The sequence below is a fragment of the Myotis daubentonii genome, unplaced genomic scaffold (assembly GCF_963259705.1).
Source record: "Myotis daubentonii unplaced genomic scaffold, mMyoDau2.1 SCAFFOLD_92, whole genome shotgun sequence".
In the NCBI taxonomy this organism is placed as follows: Eukaryota; Metazoa; Chordata; class Mammalia; order Chiroptera; family Vespertilionidae; genus Myotis; species Myotis daubentonii.
In genome coordinates, this window is record NW_026775507.1 from 177,036 (window position 1) to 189,386 (window position 12,351).

The window sequence follows — 12,351 nt, forward strand, 5'->3', positions numbered from 1 at the left end:
CAGGACTCGTCTGCTCTCTAGCGGTGCTGGTCACGGTCCAAGAGAAAGAAAAACTTATAGGCAACCCTTTATCATCTCAAAAGGTGATCATTGATGTCTCCCAAAAGGGGTGGATTGCAGGCTGAAGATTACCAGGATGAGGGGTGGCTTTGGGCCACGAGAGATTAAGAGCACCTGTTAATATTACCCATTAGGTCTTTATTGTTTCATTAATTTGTCCATCAATCCTGAGGATTAGAGGTGATAAATGCAATGAAAATGCTGCAACATATGCGGGCACTACCCAGTAGGGGGTGTGCAGGAGGCAGCTGATCGGTGTTTCCCTCTTATCGATGTTTCTAACTCTCTATCCCTCTCCCTTCCTCTCTGTAAAAAATCAATAAAATATATATTTTTTTAAAATAAAGTGCTGCAACATAGGCCAAATTTCACAAATAGATGTAATTACTTGTCCAGTGAAATGAGTCCTCCCATAACTGTGTAACTCAGAGAGAATTCCCATATGGGGATTATTTTCTCAGTAAAAATTCTTTATAGTTTGTGTTGTTGCTCTCCTGAAAGGAAAAGCCTCTGTCCAATGTGTGAACATACAAATTAATACAAATACATAATTATATCCTTGAGATGGTGGCCTTAGGATAAAATCCATCTGCCATATCTCAGAAGCCCCAGGGGTAAAGGAAATGCCCCTGGGACTCATGGGTGGGCTTTCAGGGTTGTATTTAGGGAAAATAGAATCATGGCTATAAGTTTTGAAGGCCATTGTGGGAGGAGGTTCCCAATAGTATTGATTTCACGGTGACATCAGTTTATCAGGTCCCCAGCAGGGCTTTTATTGGGTCCAATCCACAATTGTCGATTACTGTTACAAGTTCCTCCTTTTGTTTCTATATCCATTTTTTTTTTTGTCTGTGGCAGTTTCCTGAAATGTTAACAGTTTTAAAATGTGTTTTGTGGGGTAGATATTTGCAAATCTGGATAATTTTATCCTTTAGGGCTGCTTGCTGAGCACTTCTGTCTGCCAATTGATTTCCTTTAGCTTCCTTATTATCCAATTCAGAATAGCCTGATATCATAATTATAATCCATTATTTGGGTTGTTGAATGACCATAATAATTCTGCAACCTGTTGTCCATTTGTAATAGGTTGCTCTTAAGAAGTTAAGAAACCTCTCTATTCCCAAAGCATGGCAAATCATGTGCTACTCAAGAAGCATAGCGGCTATCAGCATAGATATTTGCAGTCAAGGTCTTTAGCTAGTGACATACCTGAGTTAAGGCAATTAATTCAGCCCGTTGTATTGATTTTATTACTGCCTGATAAGAGCTTCCAATTACACCAACTAAAGAGGTAGTGAACTTCTGGTCAAGATGGAAGCATGGGTAAATGTAGTACTTGTCTCCTTTCACAACCACATCAAAGTTATAACTAAACTAGAGAACAACCTCCATTCAGAACCGCTCTTACCTCCTTTGTCAAATATTAATTGACCATATTGGCATGGATGGATTTCTGGGGTCTCTGTTCTGTTCCATTGGTCTATATGCCTGTTCTTGTGCCAGTACCAGGCTGTTTTGACTGCAATGGCTTCGTAGTATAGCCTGATATCTAGTGTGGTGATCCCTCCAACTTTGTTCTTCTTTTTCAAGATTGCTGAATTTTAATAGGAATTGCATTGAATCTGTAGATAGTTCTGGGTAGGATGGATATTTTAATGATGTTAATTGTTTGAATCCATGAACGCAGTATATGCTTCTACTTGTTTGTGTCTTCTTCTATTTCCTTTGTCAATGTTCTATAGTTTTCTGAACATAGGTCTTTTACTTCCTTGGTTAAGTTTATCCCTACTATCTCCTTGGTTGTTTGTTTGGCCCAGAGATTCCACTTTTGGGAATATATCCTAAGAATCCCAAAACACCAGACATAAAGAATATTTATATGTAGGAGAAACCAAGATGGCGGCATAGGTAAACACCGGAAATTGCTGCCTCACACAACCACTTCAAAAATACAACTAAAAGACAAAACAGACATCATGCAGAACCACAGGAAGGCTGGATGAGTGGAAATTATACAACTATAAGGAAAGAGAAAAGCACACTGAGACTCAGAGGAGGTGCAGAAATAAAGTGCAGAGGTACAGAGGCGCACACCGAAAGGGCTGGCAGCTGAGGATGTGGCCCACATGGAAAGGGCTGGCAGCTGAGGATGCGGCGCATGCGGAGAGGGATGGCAGTTGAGGACACCGTTGTCTTTTTCAATCAGGAGGGAGTTGTTGGGGTCCAACCCCAGCAGGTCCAGGGGTTCCCAAAGGTGTGGACAGAGTCGGCAAAGAAGGAATGACATGGAGACAGCCTTCAGTTGATCAGCAGCCTAGCCAGGTTCTGTAGCCAGGTTCTAGCCAGGATCTGCAGCCAGTTTCTGTGTTTTATTGTCTTGTTACATCTGTATTTATACCAGTTGATTTTAATCCTATCAATTTCTATTCCAAAGGTTAGGGCGTTTCTTATCTCCATTCCAGGGAGTAAAGATTATGTAGCTTAAGCGTGATTGTTCGTAGTTAAAGTGATTAACTACCCGCCTGGCACTTAGTTAAGGGGTTTTATTCCCTCCCTAACTTCAGGGCAAAATCCTCACCTGGGGAAACAACCTTTCTCGGGGAGGTGGTCCTGTTTAAAACACATAGTGTTAAGAGGGGGAGCAAACATATGCCATATATGCCAGGTCCCTTGAAACATAAGCTGTGCAGATGTTTCTTCCCTGCACTAACTGTGCCAAGCAGCAAGGGTGGACCAGCTTCTGGCAGGGAGTCTCAAGCTCCCGACTGCTCTGAACTCCAGTTCCGGGTGAGTCTCTGGGGACCCAGACTCATACGAGGAGAAACTGGACTGTCTGGCATCGGGCAGAACTCGAGGGTGGCTTTCTCTCAGAGGTGCTTACAGCAATTACCAGGACACTGAGATGCAGGGCCTCTTAGGGTAGGACTGGGGAGCAGCCATAGCTGCCTGCTCCACCCTGTTGATCCCTGAGACCCCGCCCCACCCAAGCTGTGGGCAGAGTCTTCTGCATATGAAAGGCCTGGCCCTTTGCAACCTGAAAATTACCTAACAAAGTGCAGCTGGATCAGAGATACCCAGAACTTCCAAAAGAAGGTCCAAGGCCCCACAGCAGCCTGCATTGCTTCACATCTGGACCTCATCTGGGCACCTACAAACCCCAAACAAAGAAGAGGAATCTTTTCATAGCTCCTGCTGGGTAGCCTCAGGCAGAGGCTATATTAGCACCTCCTCAGAGATCCAAGAGCCAGTGTACCCAGTAGTGAGAGTGGGACCATCCAGATTACAACTCCTCAGATCCATTAGGGACACACTCAGGGGGAAGACTCAGTGAGTACCAAAGTCCCACTGAAGCAAGTCTTGCCCCAGAAGGGTGTCTCCAGCTCAGAAGTTCTCCCACTGCAGACACAGCTGATTCTCACAGCCAATTGGCCTGGAAGTCAATTCCTCCCAGTGATACCTACAACAATCAAGGCTTAACTACAACAAAACTGTGCACATGCCCACAAAGGGGTGCACCAAGAGTGTCTACCTCAGGTAATTAGGGAGGCTGAGCCACTGGGCCCTATAGGACACCTAACACAGAAAGCCACTCTATCAACACAGGGATAGAGTGTTGATATCCAGTATTTTGCTTTCCTCTATTTCTCTCATTTGTGACCTGTTTCTTTGTCTCCGCACTTTTAAGGTTTTTCAAGAATTTTCTAGAAACCGCCGATAAATTTAGTGAGACCCTCAAGAAATCTGGTGAGACCCTCAAGGTTACAAAAAAGGACCAACTAGAAATTAAGCATACACTGAGTGAAATAAAGGATATTATGCAGAGTTCCAACAGCACACTAGAGGATCCCAAGAATCAAGTCAAAGATTTGAAATACGAAGAAGCAAAAATCACCCAACTTGAAAAACAAAGTGAAAAAAGAATCCAAAAATATGAAGATAGTGTAAGGAGCCTCTGGGACAGCTTCAAGCGTACCAACATCCGAATTATGGGGGTGCCAGAAGAAGAGAGAGAGCAAGATATTGAAAACCTATTTGAAGAAATAATGACAGAAAACTTCCCCTACCTGGTGAAAGAAATAGACTTACAATTCCAGGAAGCACAGAGAATCCCAAACAAAAGGAATCCAAAGAGGACTACACCAAGACACATCATAATTAAAATGCCAAGAACAAAAGAAAAAGAGAGAATCTTAAAAGCAGCAAGAGAAAATCAGTCAGTTACCTACAAGGGAGTTCCCATACGACTGTCAGCTGATTTCTCAACAGAAACTATGCAGGCCAGAAGGGAGTGGCAAGAAATATTCAAAGTGATGAATGCCAAGAACCTACAACCAAGATTACTTTATCCAGCAAAGCTATCATTCAGAACGGAAGGTCAGATAAAGAGCTTCACAGATAAGAAAAAGCTAAAGGAGTTCATCACCACCAAACCAGCATTATATGAAATGCTGAAAGGTATCCTTTAAGAAGAGGAAGAAGAAGAAAAAGGTAGAGATACAAATTATGAACAACAAATACACATCTATCAACAAGTGAATCTAAAAATCAAGTGAATTAATAATCTGATGAACAGAATAAACTGGTGATTATAATAGAATCAGGGGCATAGAAAGGGAGTGGACTGACTCTTCTTGGGGGGGGGAAGGGGTGTGGGGTATGCGGGAAGAGACTGGACAAAAATTGTATACCTATGGATGAGAACAGTGGGGGGGGGGGTAAGGGCAGAGAGTGGGATGGGAACCGGGTGGAGGGGAGCTATGGGGGGAAAAAAGAGGAACAACTGTAATAATCTGAACAATAAAGTTTTAATTTTAAAAAATTATTTTTAAAAAAAAGAATTTATATGTACCCTGTGTTCATTGCAGTGTTACTTATGATAACTAAGATCTGAAACCAGCCCGAGTATCCATCAATATATGAGTGGATGGTAAATTGGATTTTTTTTTCAGTTTCTCTATCTCATTTTCATTATTGGTGTATAAAAATGTGATCGAGTGTGTGTGTGTGTGTATGTGTGCGCACACATGCACATATTTCCAGAAAGATAGGGAAATAATAAGGATTTAAAAGTAGTTGATGACATTAGCTGGGTAGCTCAGTTGGTCAGAGTGTTGTCTTGTACACCAAAAATTGCAGGTTTGCCCTGGCTGGTTTGGCTCAGTGATTAGAGCATTGCCTACCCCACCTCTTATTTTAGGGATCTTGGTGGATTGTGTTAAGTGACCATTTGTACCACTTGTTTTTTTCCTCTTAACACAATCCAGAGAGAGGGAGCATGTAGAATTCACTGGTTGAACCTGCAACCTTGGCATATCAGGATCACGCTCTAACCAACTGAGCTACCCGGCCAGGGAATGTAGCTGGTCAAGTGAAAAGAAGTTAACTAAAAGAGGACATTCTGCCAAGAACAGACGGGGGCCTGCAAGCAGGCCACGTCAGAACAAAGTCTTGCACGCAAGATTTATTGTTCAGAGGCAGAATTTCCTTGGGTAATAAATAGTCCATGAGGACATGGAAAGTACAAGGAAGGGTACACAGCTACAGGTTGAAACGGTCTTTGAACAATATAGGAAATTAATAGTTTAATGTATAACTTAGCTCAGATGATCTCATAGGCATGCCTGTTTGTCATTGTTACTTGCTGTACTCCCAGTAAAAGCCATGAGAACTTTGGAGGTTTTGCTACTTGCCTGAGCAAGCAGTAGCCCTCTGACCGGAATCAAACCCGGGACCCCCCCAGTCCGCAGGCTGACGCTCTATCCACTGAGCCAAACCAGTCAGGGCTTTATGGTGAATTTATAACATAAGAGCAAGAGTTTAAAGGAAGGGAAGAGAAAATAACAATTGATCCAAATGGTCAGTTAACATATTCCACCAAGATCCCTAACACAAGAGGAGGCAGCTCTTCAGTGTTGTGGCTGGCGACGTGTTTATTCCAGGCAGCCCTCTTTGAAGTGGAAGCCTCCCCAATCACAGCTTAAGCCGGGCACCTGCATTACAAAAAGAAAAGCCAAATGTCGGGCCTTACACACCTCCTGCCTCTCCTCCAAGCTGCCTCAGTCAAAGCTGATTTTCTTTGAAATCTTTCTTCAACTTTTTTCATGTTTCCTCCCGGAGAACATCTTTTTGCTGCGAGGAGGAACCAAGAGATGATGAAACGTATACAAGGAGAGGAATAGGATTTGAATAACCTCTAGAGATTAGACGACAGAGGCAGGATTCCTCATAAGGAATGGCCTAGACATCCAGGCTGCTCTTCTCATTTCTCTGTCACCTCCCCATTTCCACCCCAAGCCAGGGACAGGGTCTTACTGGGCATATTCCCCGGTAAGGATGCACCCATGTGACCTGCTCTGGTGCAGCTTAGAGTGCATGACTCTCCAGAAGGTGCTGGCATCCAATGAGGCAGCAGCTGCAACTTGTCAAAGCTTCCGGACCACCAAACGGAGCCATCACAGAGGATCCAGACCCATAGGAGGGGCTGCCCCAGCCACAAACTCAGCTGCCTTCCAAGTGTTGGTGTGCCCCATAGTGGCAATAGCCCCTGAATAGTGACATGGACATGATCACAGGGGCAGACACTTTTTGGCCAGTACGTGGTCCCTGTGTGAGTGTTAGAATCCTGCTGGAGGCGCTTGTGCTCTGCAGGGTCTGCACCTCCCACTGTCATCCAGCTGTCTCCTGTTATCACCCAGTGTTGATAACTGGGAATGCGGGTCAATAAAGCAGGGGGTGGTTGTCAGGCTTTTTAAAAAATATATATATTTTGGTTTTTGTTTCAGAAAGGAAGGGAGAGGGAGAGAGATTGAAACATCAGTGATGAGAGAGAATCATTGATCAGCTGCCTTCTGCATGCCCCTTACTGGGGATGAGCCCACATCCTGGGTGGGTGCTCTTGACCTGAATCCAACACGGGGACCCTTCAGTCCATAGGCCGATGCTCTATCCACTGAGCCAAACCAGCTAGGATGGGCGACAGGCTTTTTGAGAGACAGTTTAAAAGTGATACTGTGCAATATCAGATCCGTTTTAAACTCATCCTTCACTCGCAATTTAATGTTATGATAAAAAAAACAAATCCAGTTAGGATGTGGAGGGTCCATTAAAGCCTTATTCAATATGACAGGTCCTGCCCTGGCCACTGTGACTGGGTTGGAGCAGTATTCTGTACACGGAAAGGTCACAGGTTTGGTTCCTGGTCAGGGCACATACCCAGGTTGTAGGTTTAATCCCTCAAGAGGGGGAGTGCGTATGGGAGACAATCGATCGATGTTTCTCTCTCACATCAATGTTTCTGTCTCTCTCCCCATCTCCCTTCCTCGCTCTCTAAAATCAGTGAAAGTCTGTCCACCTGAGTGGGTCTGGGCTCAGGTGTGTCTGCCTAGGGCCCGCTGGTAATGTGTGGGTTCTTGACTTCCTGTAGGAAAGATTTCACAAGATGAGTCCCGGTGGCTTTTGAGAGTATGTTTATTAAAGCCGGGGACAGTGACACAAACGGAGGGCTTAAGGTAGGAGAAGTAACAGGCAGGAAAGTAAGAAAAAGCAGGACTTGGAGACAGGTTCAGGGGTTAGCGGGGATCGAGCTGCTGCTGCCCACTGCTCCCCTGGTTGTAAGTCTTATGGGATCCCTTAGAGTTTAGGAGAAAAAAAGAAGAAGAAAAGAGTGTAGATCCTATGATGCCTCATTTGATAGGACAGGTCCTGGTGGTCTGCATTAGACTTGTTAGGCCAAATCCATTATAGATTTGGGGGAAAGGAGTTCACAACAAATATTAGCCCCTTCTCTGTGGTACACTGGCCTCAAGTGATCTTCTCGGCTGCCAGGCTGTGAGGAAGCCCACGGAGCCATGTGGAGAGGAACGAAGGCCCAGGCCAAATGCCGGGACACAGCTCCCAGAGGACACCCAGCTCCAGCTTCCCAGGCACATGAATGAGCCATTCTGGAAGCAAGTCCAGGCCTAGTCAAGCCACCTCAGCTAGTGCTGTGTGAAGGAGAAATGAGCCTTCCCACACTGCGTAACTGTGAGGAGAATATGATCACTGTGTTTTGTTTCTGTGTGTGTTTTTTAAACATTTAATCACCTTTATTTTTTTTATTTTTTGTTTGTTTGTTTTTGTTAATCCTCACCCGAGGGTATTTTTCTATTGATTTTTAGAGAGAAGGAAAGACAGAGAGAAACATTGATGTGAGAGAAACACATCAATTGGTTGCCTCCTGCATGCACCCTGACCATGGCCGGGGTGGAGCCTGCAACCAAGGTACATGCCCTTGACCGGAATCAAACCTGGAACCCTTTGGTCCACAGGCTGGTGCTCTATCTACTGAACCATACCAGCCAGGTCTGATCGCTGTTTTTTAAGCCATGAATTATAACAAAGAAGAAAGATTCTTTGTAGTTATGTTCAGGGATTCAAGTGTTTTCAGAAGAGTGATTCTATATAAGTACGACAATCTTGCTTCTCATTACAGAATGTGCTTTCAGTCATTCTGACCAAATCTTTATATCTTTAAAGACTAGTGTGCAGAAAAGAAACTGAGATTGTGACCCTATGACTCACTGTTTGGGATCCTGGGTGTAGAAGGAAGGGTGCTGTCAGAGTGTAAGGATGCTTGCCAAATCTCTGCCAGTGGCCCCAACATGAGTCTCTCTCAGGAAAGTTCCAGTTGGCACGGACTGGGTAGAGAATGGCTGTAATGGCTACTGGTTGGGTCTCTGGCAATTTTTCTGGGCCACATATGGTAGGTTAGAGCTACGGCACCCTGTTCTGAGAATCCATCACATCCTGAGAGTCAGTCTGCCTTTGTGCGTGGTAAATGGGAACATGGGCCCCCTCTCATGCTCCAACTCCCCCTCCCACCCAGCGGGAAACACAGTGAAGACCATCAGTGAGGGGACTGTGAAACCTCGGGAGCCTGGCCAGCTCTTCAGCCAAGAAAACAGTGTTTGGATCTCACGCAGCTTTCGCATGTCCCCTCTTTCCGCATGTGCCGGGAGCCGGTCCATCCTTGCTGTTTCAAGGGACCTGGCATATATGGCATATGGTTCTTAATATGTTTGCTCACCTTCTTGGCGCTGGGTTTTAACCAAGGTCACCTCTCCGAGAAAGGTTGAATCCCCAGGTAGGGATTTTCCCCTGAAGTTAGGGAGGGAATAAAACCCTTCAACTAAGTGCCAGGCGGGTAATTAATCCCTTTAACTACGAACAATCATGCTTAAACTACATAATCTTTTCTCCCTGGAATGGAGATAAGAAACGCCCTAACCTTTGTAATAGAGATTGATAGGATTGAATCAACTGGTATAAATACAGTTGTAACAAGACAGAAACACACAGAACTCAGAACACAGAATCAAGAACACAGGGGCTTGGAAGACTACAGAAATTGGCAAGAGAACCGGACTGAACCTGGCTGGAGAACCTACAGAACCTGGCAATAGAACCAGGCAAGAGAACCCAACCATGCTGATCAACTGAACGCTGTCCCTGTGTCATTCCTTCTTCGCCAACTCCGTCCACACCTTTGGGAACCCCTGGACCCGCTGGGGTTGGACCCCAGCATATGGCGCCCGAACAGGGACCCCTAGGTAAGCGCCCCGCACTTGGGACGGATAGGACTCCACCGTAGGAAGAAGGTGGATAGTCTTCGCCGACTCCGTCCACACCTTTGGGAACTCCTGGAACAGGATTCCCCTAGGTAAGCTCCCCTCCCCCATTGAGAACCCCCACACTCGGGACGGATCAGACTCCACCGTAGGAAGAGGGTGGATAGTCTTCGCCGAATCCGTCCACACCTTTGGGAACCCCTGGAACAGGATTCCCTTAGGTAAGCCCCCCCCCCTTGAAAACCCCCACACTCGGGACGGATAGGACTCCACCAGGGTGCTACAGACCCCCCTATAGAGGATAAATAGGGTAAGAAGGTGGATAGTACAGAACTTAGATTGAGAAGATGTGCCATACTGAGTCCAAAGAAAGAAGACTCTGTATTGATCTTTAGATTAAGAAGATGTGCCATACTGAGTCTAAAGAAAAAAGACTCCGTATTGATCTTTTAACATGTATGCTTGTTAGCAGAGGAATTAAGGTTACTCCCAGTCAGACAGAACATTTTATACAAGAAATACATCCATGCTTTTCTGAGGAAGGAAAGGTGCCGGAAAGGTAAATGTAGAGGCATGGGAGAAGGTAGGCCCAAGGAGCCTTATCCTTAACCCCACTGCAGCCTTTCCACCCCGGGAAAGTGCAGGATTGGCAAGCTCTCCCTGGGGTGATAGATCAGGACTCAGGTAATAGCAGAAAGCGCCAATCCTACTCTTAAAATGGATACAAGAGAGCGTTTCAGGTTTTTCTTTTTAATGCTTGCTTTTAAAAAATAAAAAAGGGGGAATTTGCCGGGAGCCGGTCCATCCTTGCTGTTTCAAGGGACCTGGCATATATGGCATATGGTTCTTAATATGTTTGCTCACCTTCTTGGCGCTGGGTTTTAACCAAGGTCACCTCTCCGAGAAAGGTTGAATCCCCAGGTAGGGATTTTCCCCTGAAGTTAGGGAGGGAATAAAACCCTTCAACTAAGTGCCAGGCGGGTAATTAATCCCTTTAACTACGAACAATCATGCTTAAACTACATAATCTTTTCTCCCTGGAATGGAGATAAGAAACGCCCTAACCTTTGTAATAGAGATTGATAGGATTGAATCAACTGGTATAAATACAGTTGTAACAAGACAGAAACACACAGAACTCAGAACACAGAACTAAGGACACAGGGCTTGGAAGACAGGACCAAGAGAGACAGAGCCTAGGCACAGAACCTACACAGAACGTTCTCTAGAGACAGAAGAACTTCGCTGGCGAGAGCATGCCGGAGGATCCTGGACAGGGACTGGCCTCGGAGCCTGGAGGCAGAGCCTGGCGAGAGAGCATGGCAGGGATCCTGGACTGAACCTGACTGCGGAGATTGGCAAGAGAACCTGACCAGGACCTGGCCACAGAACCTGGCTGGAGATCCGAAGCAGAACCTCTCTGGAGATCGAGACCATTCCTTCTTCACCGACTCCGTCCACACCTTTGGGGACCCCTGGACCCGCTGGGGCAGGACCCCGGCACGCATGACCTGTTTTTTGTTTTTTTTCTGTTTTCTATAAAACCTTGGGTTGGAATGTCTGGGTCATGACAAAACAATAGCACCTGCTGGTGCCCACAGTGCAGCCCATCCACAGACAGGATGAGACTTAGTGGTTCAAATTCACACGTGGAAGCCCATGTCACAGTAAACTTCAATAGTTGGCCACCAGCGCTGCACATGTAAGTCCTAATAAACACAGACCTTTCACAGCCAATCGTCCGGGTTATTTCTTTGGGAATCCAAGAACAGTACACTGAGCTTTCCTGGGACTTCAGCAGTTTGCATAACACTTTCCGTTTAGATTTGGTCTAAACACTGGCCAGCTATCTTTGGGTGGCATATGATGGCTTCCCATGAAACTATCTGTATGGGACTCAGCCACAACACCCCCAGGCCACACCAAAGCTCAGGGAATCTGGATACATAATACTGACAGAGGAGGAGCTCACAATTGTAATTGAGGGAACAAGGGTGCATATTAGGGTGCCCTGATGGTATCTTTAATGAATATTACATTGAATATGAGAATAATTTCTTATTAGTATCTTTTAAAACACTTTATAACTTACTATTTTGAAATATTTTAGACTTACAAAAATGTTTCAAAGACAGTAAAAAACTTCTATCTTTCCCCCAGCTTCCTCTAGTGTTAGTATCTTATATGAATCTAACACAATTATTACAACCAGGAAACTAGCATTGGCATGATATTAGTAACTAATCTACAGACCTTATTTTCATTTTCCCAACTGCCCCCTAGTGTCCGCTGCCTGCTCAGGATCCAGTCCAGAATCCCACACTGCATTTGGTCAGTGTGACCCCTTGTGCCCTTCCGTCTGGGATCGTGTCCTCGCTGTGTGCTCTTAGAGTCTGTCCTCATCTATTTAGGACCCACTAATTATAGGACCAAACGAATGGCCAAGCTGTTTACATCTCCCTGCGACCCAGTGTCCATTCCCTACACAGACCCTCTATCTACTTTATACACCGTCAGCTCAGGGGAATCAACCAGAGCCAGGAGCCAGACAGCTAGAAATCACCCTAAAGCCCAGAGTCCTCCAACATTATTCAAGTAGCTGACCCTAAGATGTCTCCTCCGCCCGCTCTGCCTTTGCCCAGGAAAACATCCAAGGGCTCTGACCAATGACCCTCTTTCATTCCTG